The 8,620-nt window shown below is 36.5% G+C and overlaps 2 pseudogenes; one reads left to right on the top strand and one right to left on the bottom strand.

Moving 5' to 3' along the window:
* Window positions 1–242: 242 nt before the first annotated feature.
* On the bottom strand, window positions 243–1,495 carry LOC136061740 (cytosolic sulfotransferase 5-like; annotated as a pseudogene).
* Window positions 1,496–8,062: 6,567 nt separating this feature from the next.
* LOC136061742 (cytosolic sulfotransferase 12-like) overlaps window positions 8,063–8,620 on the top strand; it is a 5,400-nt pseudogene continuing 4,842 nt past the window's right edge.

The raw sequence follows: 8,620 nt of genomic DNA, 5'->3' as shown, positions 1-8,620 counted from the left end.
TAGTATATGTATTAAGTAGTTTCTCGTCTTACACATACTAAATTATTACAATGATGTGTCTCTTAAAGGTGGTCCCAAAATGCTGATTAGAAGTTTCAAATCCAATATCTCATGCATATCATGAGGTTTCGAAACCACTAAGCCAAATCCTTTGAGGTTTACCAATCACTTTATAATATCTTTAAAAAGCGAGAAATTTATGCAATTGTACTCCCTTAAAGGTACTCAAACACAAATTTATTACTATCAGCAAATGAAAAATTGACAAATTAGAGAATAGAACAAACATTTTAATTTTTATTCACTTAGACATGAAAAGAAATATCGAAGTGCAACCAGCTACTTAGCGAAAAAAGAAATGCAACTAACTGTCAACATACAAGTTGATAATAAACGATAAATGATGATATGAAACTCTTGAAGATCTAGAATTTCAATTCAGTACCATGAAACTTCTCTTGGGTGATACGGCCTAATTTTTCAATCATCTCATCTGTCAAATGGTTCATCCACTCTCCAACCTCGCCTTGCCGAAAAAATTTGCTATTCTCCTCCCCAGATGACAATTTTCCACTTTTATTCACCTCGAAGTTGCTCATATTGTCAAAACTACACAACCTTAGGATATCATCCCCTACACCTTTTGCCTCTTCTTCTGGGGATAAAGGACAGCCCAAGAACTCAGCTACTTTCCTCAAATGGGCAGTGGGCTGCTCTTTCATTTCCTCAAACTTCAAAAAAAGTACCCTTTGAGGGTTTTCTAAGCTTTCCTTCCAATAGCCCAAAACATGGTCCCAATAAGGCCCATACAAACTCACTGCCCTACAAAACTTATCGAAAGCCTCTTGAAGTGAATTGGGGCCTTTACTTGCTGGTGATCTCAAGCTGTTTGTGAAGTGCCAAAGTGACACAAAAGTGTCCTTAGGCTTAGGGTTCCTACTCAAATACACAATCTTGCAAGCCGAGTCCTTTGTAGACATTGGTAGTGACACATAAGGTAAATGAGTTGAAAAGAGCCTTGGAGAGGCAAAGGAAGTGAGGTCTGGGACTTGGTTTTCAGTGTAGAGATTGATATCCAAGAAGGGTACAAGGACATGAGGATTATTTGTGAGAAGAGGGTAGTGTTTTTAAGGGTTGGGATGGTGCACACGGTTCACCAAGGAAAACAAGAGTGCTTTCAACCAAGTGGTGCCGGCTTTGGGAGTGGTAACAAGGATGATATCAGTGTCATGAGCTTGGAAGTGTTTTTGGAATGATAGAACACCTTGCATGTACCTAGTTATGATCCAACAACCTTGGTACTGATGGAGGTCATTTGCAACCCAGCCTTTCTCTGTGGGTAAGGAGGATATGAAGTTTCTGCATTCTTGGGTCACTTCATCTTCTTTCAAGTATTTGGGAAGAGGAGGAGGAATAAATGGTTGTTGTGTACGCATGGTAGTGATCAGAGAACTAATATGAGAATTAAGGGTGGGAGTTTTGTGGTGGATATATATTGTATACTCTACTATGTGTTTATATATATATATATATATATATGTATATATATAAGCAGTGCTCAGCTAGGATTCTATCGCCAATGATTTTTTTCCGTCCCCTTCCTGTGTCCAACCACTTCACACACATCTCTGCCATAGATGCGCTACCGTAAAACGTAGTGAGGCGCAGTTCAGGTCGAGACAGCCAGATGCCACTCCTCCCTCCCGTTCAGCACATCCAGATCTGCTCCATCTACATCTGCTCCTTCTTCCTCTTCGAGCGATGTCTCCTTTGGTGATATTATGGCGTAGCTGCAGCGCATGGACACTCGTCTTGATACACTCTCTGCTGAGTTGTATCAGGTGAATGTTCGTGTGGGTCGTATTGCACGACAGCAGGCGATCATGGGTAGATTTGCTCCAGAGGCTACTCTTTCACCATCTACTCCAGCAACGTCAGATTATGAGGATGATGAGATGATGATGATGATGATGATGGGGATGCTAGCTCTACGATGAGATGTCTACATGACACTCTACCCTTTGTCACTCGTGACAAAAAGGGGAGTAGTTTTGGGCTATGAGAGTAGTCATCTTAGGGGGAGAGTTAGTATAGGACATTTTTGATAGGGAGAGTGTTGTCATACTTTTTGAGGGATGTAGTGAGGCTATATGTATTTTTTTCTTATCTCTTAGATACATTGGTCTTGTATATGAGGTCCTTTGACCATTTTTACATACATTGTACTTATCTATCTTTATATATGTTGATGTATGTTTCTTTCACTCTCTCTTCATGTGTTGTTTCTTTTCTATCTTTATACACATGTTCTTTATACTTGTATGCAATCTATTTATTTTTTTTTCACACAAGATGCCTTGATGAGTTTTGTTTAAAGTGTTTCAGAAATACAGGTTGTCAAAGTCTACTTATCATAAGCTCTCTTCTTGCAAAGTTTTTCAAGAGTTTGTGTTAGGATATATTTTATTGTATTCAACAAGTGAATATGAGTTGAGTGATTTATGACTTCTCTCATATGCTCATTTGTTTGTTGTGTTTTGTCACGGATTGCCAAAGGGGGAGATTGTTAGGACATATATGTTTTAACTTGTTTAAGAACATATGTCACTTAGTTATGTAAATTGGCTAATCCTTTGACAAAACGTACTCTGCTTGTAATTGGGTAGTTCTAGATGTTTTTAATACTCAAGAAACAATGTTTCAAGGTCAAGTGTTGAAGTCATCAAGTCTGTCCAAGAGAAAGCAAGTTGAAGTGCACAGTTTTTAAAGCTCGACACCTCTCGACAGCTACCTTGACACCTGCTATCTGTCAAGATTTAAAAAGTCAGATTTCCAATCTGATTTTCTTGGGATCCGTGAATATGTTTTTGGTCTTCTTTTCTTCTAACCCTAAACATATAAAAGGATTATTTTAGGGATAATTACAGTAACCCACCTGGGGTTAGGCTCGTTTTCACTTTGCCTACCCGTGGTTCAAAACTTAACACTTTGCCCACCTGAGGTGCTTCCGTTAGGGATCTGTTACCCACCTCTCCGTTTGCCGTTTGAAAAACTCATTTTTAGAGAAAAAAAACATAACAAAGATCAAAAAGTTAGAGCTTTTTATTTCTGATGAACTTCTAAAAACACAAATCAACAGTATTGCTATTCTCCTCATGAACATAAGAACACAACATTTGTAAACCACGGCTTCACTCAAAATCCCAAGTCATTAGTGCAAGCTCATCTCCAGGCTCCAGCGACCAAGATCGAAACCCCACAAACTACTAAAGCCATAAAATAAAAAACCAAAGCATGGAAAACGAGTCAATCAGTTCTAGTTTCATTGGGTTCAAATTGTATTTCTTGTTCGTTTTGATTTTGGAAATCTGGATTTTTATGGAGGCCGTGGGAGAGAGAGAAAAAAAGAGAGTTTTTTTTTTTTTAATAATTTTTTTTTATAGTATTAATACAATTTTAAAGAAAAAAAAAACAAAAAACAAAAAATCTAAGATCTAGAAATCAGCCTCCAGCTGCCTAGAAAACTGAACTCCAAGAGAGGGAACCACTCCAAATCTTTAGATCTAGAAAATTCTGTAACTTAGCCCAGAAAACGAGTCAATCACTATTGCTATGACTTCACAAGAAGTCATTTGCTTTTGGAAGACGCCAAACCTGGGTAAGAAATTGTCATAGATGATAGAAGATTTTTTTTCCCACCACTATCAGAACCCACAACTTAGCACCACCACCTGCTCACAATCCATAACCACCACAAGCCACATCCCATAACCCCACCATAATCAGATCATTATCAAACCCACAACCCAAAAGCAAAAAAAAAAGAAAAAAAGAAAACCCATGAAGCAAATATAGTGGTTGATCTGAGTTTGGTGACTGAGTCGAAGCGAGCGAAGATAGAAGGAATCGAAGAGAGCAAATCAACTCGAGCGTTGAGAGAGAGACGATGACGGCTTTGACCTGTCAACGCTGAGCCACCTACGGCAAACGAGCGAGCACCTCTTCCGGTCTCCGAAGCCGAGGAATGGAAAATGCTAGCTAAGCACTCGTCAGGAAGATCGACTGTGTAGTCACGGCCAATGCTGCTAAGCGTTGAGGGAGTACTTGGGAAACAGGGTTAAATATAATATGAGAGGAAGTGAAGGTGAATTGAATAAGAGAGGTGTGGGGTTGAGTTTTTGAGTTTGAACTTTTACAAGTGTGGACCTGTGGGTTTGAGTTTGAACTTTAACAATCAATCACTTTTTGAGTTTGAACTTTTACAGGTGTGAGGAAGTGAACCACGTTTCAATGGGTTTTCCAAGTGTGACCGTGGAGCATGTAATTGGATTGTTAGGATCTATTTGATGAAGTCTTTATTGAAGGAATTGTCCTATACTCCCACCTCTGCATCATCCTCCTGATTAAAAGTGATTTCATTGAGCATTTGATCTGTGCTATTGATTTGTGTTTTGTTCTTATAGAAGTTCATCAGAAATAAAAAGCCCTAACTTTTTGATCTTTGTTATGTTTGTTTTTCTCTAAAAATGTGTTTTTCAAACGGCAAACAGAGAGGTGGGTAACAGATCCCAAACGGAAGGCACCTCAGGTGGGCAAAGTGTTAAGTTTTGAACCACGGGTAGGCAAAGTGAAAACGGGCCTAACGTCAGGTGGGTTTACTGTAATTATCCCATTATTTTAAGAGCCGTTTTGGGTGACACAAGTTGCATTATCATTGAGCAATCTCTGTGTAAGCAAATTGTGATCAACAGACGAAGTTCTTGACCTAGTTCATCTTCCATCAAGAAGTTGCTGTGTATTTGCACCATAGAGTTTTGTAACCAAGCATCTTCCTGCTATTCATCATAAAGGATGATCTGAAGAACTTTGCAGCCACCATTCTTTCTCAGTTGGTGTTCTGAAGTCGCGTACTTGGATCCGCGCATTGGTTAGTCACGTACTTGGGAGCCATGCATCAAAGGTGGAGACTGTCACTACAGATCAAGTCCAATTGGGTATTGGGGTAAGGGTTCAACTGTAGGTTGGTAAGGTACTTGGGATTCCTTTACTTGTAACCGCTTGATTTGATAATAGTGGAGTTTCGGGAGTGGTGACCTGAAAATCACCCGGTGGGGTTTTTGCCATTAGGGTTTTCCCCATTCGTAAACAAATCACCGTATTATTTATTTTCCACTGCATATTTAGTTGATTGGTGATTGTTTGTGCTTCCATAAAATTGCATGATTAATTGATTAATTAATTACTTGGCTAAATTAATTAATTAGGGTTAATCATAAGGGGTCATTCAGATTGTGACCTATCATAATGTGGAGGCAACAGGCTACTCCCAAATGGAAACTTCCCTTACTTTGATTGATTCTCTCTCTTCAGACCATTCTTCCACCTGAATCGCCTTAAAGTCCTTCGTCTCATCCCTCCTCTCCTTCGGTGAATTTCCTCTTCGGGCACGTGATACCCCATATCAGTACTGCGACTTATCAGTCCCGTCCTCAGTCCTTGGGCACCCACATATACTTTCTAAATAATTAAAAAATATCACCATAAATGATTATTGTTGTTATTAAGAAAATAGAACTATTTTATACTGTTAGGACATATGTGTTTTCACTTGTTAAGAACATATGTAACTTATTTATATAAATTGGTTAATCCTTTGACAAAACGCATTCTACTTGTAATTGGGTAGTTCTAGGTGTTTTTAATCCTTCAAGAAACAAGGTTTCAAGATCAAGTGTTGAAGTCATCAAGTCTGTCCAAGAAAAACAAGCTGAAGTGCAAAATCATTAAAGCTCGGCACCTACTCGATAGCTCCTCGACATCTGCTATCTGTCGAGATTTATAAAATCAGATTTTTTGATCTAATCTTCTTGGATCCGTGAATGTGTCTTTAGGCCTTCTTTTCTCCTAACTCTAAACATATAAAGGATTATTTTAAGAGCCGTCAAATGGAACACAAGTTGCACAAGCATTGAGAAAACTCTGTTTAAGCAATTTATGATCAAAGACGAAGTTCTTGACCTAGTTCATCTTCTCTGAAGAAGTTGCTGTGTATTTGCACCAAAGGGTTTTGTGACCAAGCATCTTCTTGATCTTCATCGTGTAGGATGAACTGAAGAACTTTGCAGCAAACCTCTCTTTCTAAGTTGGTGTTTGAAGTCGCGTACTGGGATCTGCGCATTGGTGGTTAGTCATGTATTTGGGAGTCGTGCATCAAAAGGGGGAACTGTCACTACAGATTAAGTCCAATTGGGTATTAGGGTAAGGGTTCAACTGTAGGTTGGTAAGTATTTGGGATTCCTTTACTTGTAACCGCTTGATTTGATAATAGTGGAGTTTTGGGAGTGGTGACCTGAAAATCACCCGGTAGGGTTTTTGCCATAAGAGTTTTCCTCATTCGTAAACAAATCACCGTGTCATTTAATTTCTACTGCATATTTAGTTTATTGGTGATTTGTTTGTGCTTCCGCGTGTTTGAATGATTAATTGATAACTTGGCTAATTAATTAATTGGTTTAATCACAAGGGGTCATTCAGTTTGTGGCCTATCATATACCATTTTTTAAATACTCCAAAAGACACTCACACTTAAATCATAATTAGCTTGTAACCTCATACATATACATGGATACACTTAAAAATGTACAATAAAATGCATAATATAGTTCCTATATATTATTTAAATACTATTAACAGTCATTTTTATATATATATTTTTAACTCTTTAAAAATTTTTGTAAGGATATTATTAGGTGTAAAATGTAAATTGTCCTTTTTTTTTTAATTTTAATTATTGTGAAGCACTTTTTTTTCCCGATTCATTTATTCTAGATTCATTGATTTTTGTATTTAATAACTTACTTGGATGAATATATATGATGTGGTCTCACATTTGATTCTAAAATTAAGAAATAAAAATCTCTAAAAATATATAATTTAGGATATATGGCGCAAAAGTGAAACTCTAATTTGGAATTCTAATTTAAGTTTCTCTCAGTTTCACCTATTATTATTACTAGCTTGTAACCCTATGCATGTACATGGACACACTTAAAAGTATACAATAAGATGTATAATATAATTCTTATATATATATTTAAATACTATTGATAGTTATTTTTATATTTTGTTAATTCTTTAAAAAAATTGTAAGGATATTATTAGGTATAAAATGTAAATTGTCCATTTTTTTTAATTATTCTGAAACACTTTTTTCTTTTTTCTTTTTTAACGATTCATTCATTCTAGACTTATTAGTTTTTGTACTTAATAACTCACTTGGATGAATATTTATGATGTGATTCCATTTTTTATTCTAAAATTAAGAAATAAAAATCTTTAAGAATAAATCATTTAGGACACATGGCGCAAAATTAGAGCTCTAATTTGGAATTCTAATTTGAGTTTCTTTCAACTTCACTTATTATTATTATTATTATTAGACAACTTTAAAAAAACATTAAATTTTAAGGTTAATTATTTCAAATATATAAGTTTAATTTTAGGTCACATTAATTTAATTTATAACTTAAAATATAATACAAATCTTTTGTCTTTTTTATTTTGTTTTTTGTTTTTTGTTGGGGGGGGGGGGGGGGTGGGGGGGGGGTTCTAGGGGGTTGTATTTTCCAAGAATATCCTCATTAGCTAGATAGCCATCAAGATTAAATTATAACTAAAATAAGTAGTTAAAATGTGGTAACTTAAAAAATGACAAGTTTTCCGGTTTTTGCACTTTACTTTCTTAAAATAACGTTATGTCTAAGGTTTTGAGTTTTAACATTTTATGATTTTTATACTTTTATATAAAAAGATTATCTCTGAAGTCTAGACATGTCAAGGTTTAGATTTTTATGACTTAAAAAATGTTAAAATGTTGTTGTTGTTATTCTTATTGTAAATTTATAAATGATTAATTTATCAAATTTTGGGGAGCAACCTTTCCAACTAGATTTTCCTTTGGGGGAGTGAGGGGGTTGGTGTTGGTGGTTTGCTTTACTGCTTATATATATACATATATATATATATATATAAACACATAGTAGAGTACACAATATATATCCACCACAAAACTCCCACCCTTAATTCTCATATTAGTTCTCTGATCACTACCATGCGTACACAACAACCATTTATTCCTCCTCCTCTTCCCAAATACTTGAAAGAAGATGAAGTGACCCAAGAATGCAGAAACTTCATATCCTCCTTACCCACAGAGAAAGGCTGGGTTGCAAATGACCTCCATCAGTACCAAGGTTGTTGGATCATAACTAGGTACATGCAAGGTGTTCTATCATTCCAAAAACACTTCCAAGCTCATGACACTGATATCATCCTTGTTACCACTCCCAAAGCCGGCACCACTTGGTTGAAAGCACTCTTGTTTTCCTTGGTGAACCGTGTGCACCATCCCAACCCTTAAAAACACTACCCTCTTCTCACAAATAATCCTCATGTCCTTGTACCCTTCTTGGATATCAATCTCTACACTGAAAACCAAGTCCCAGACCTCACTTCCTTTGCCTCTCCAAGGCTCTTTTCAACTCATTTACCTTATGTGTCACTACCAATGTCTACAAAGGACTCGGCTTGCAAGATTGTGTATTTGAGTAGGAACCCTAAG

This window comes from Quercus suber, unplaced genomic scaffold (assembly GCF_002906115.3).
Source record: "Quercus suber isolate HL8 unplaced genomic scaffold, Cork oak 2.0 scaffold_346, whole genome shotgun sequence".
NCBI classification, from domain to species: domain Eukaryota; kingdom Viridiplantae; phylum Streptophyta; class Magnoliopsida; order Fagales; family Fagaceae; genus Quercus; species Quercus suber.
This window is presented reverse-complemented; position numbering and strand designations above follow the sequence as displayed.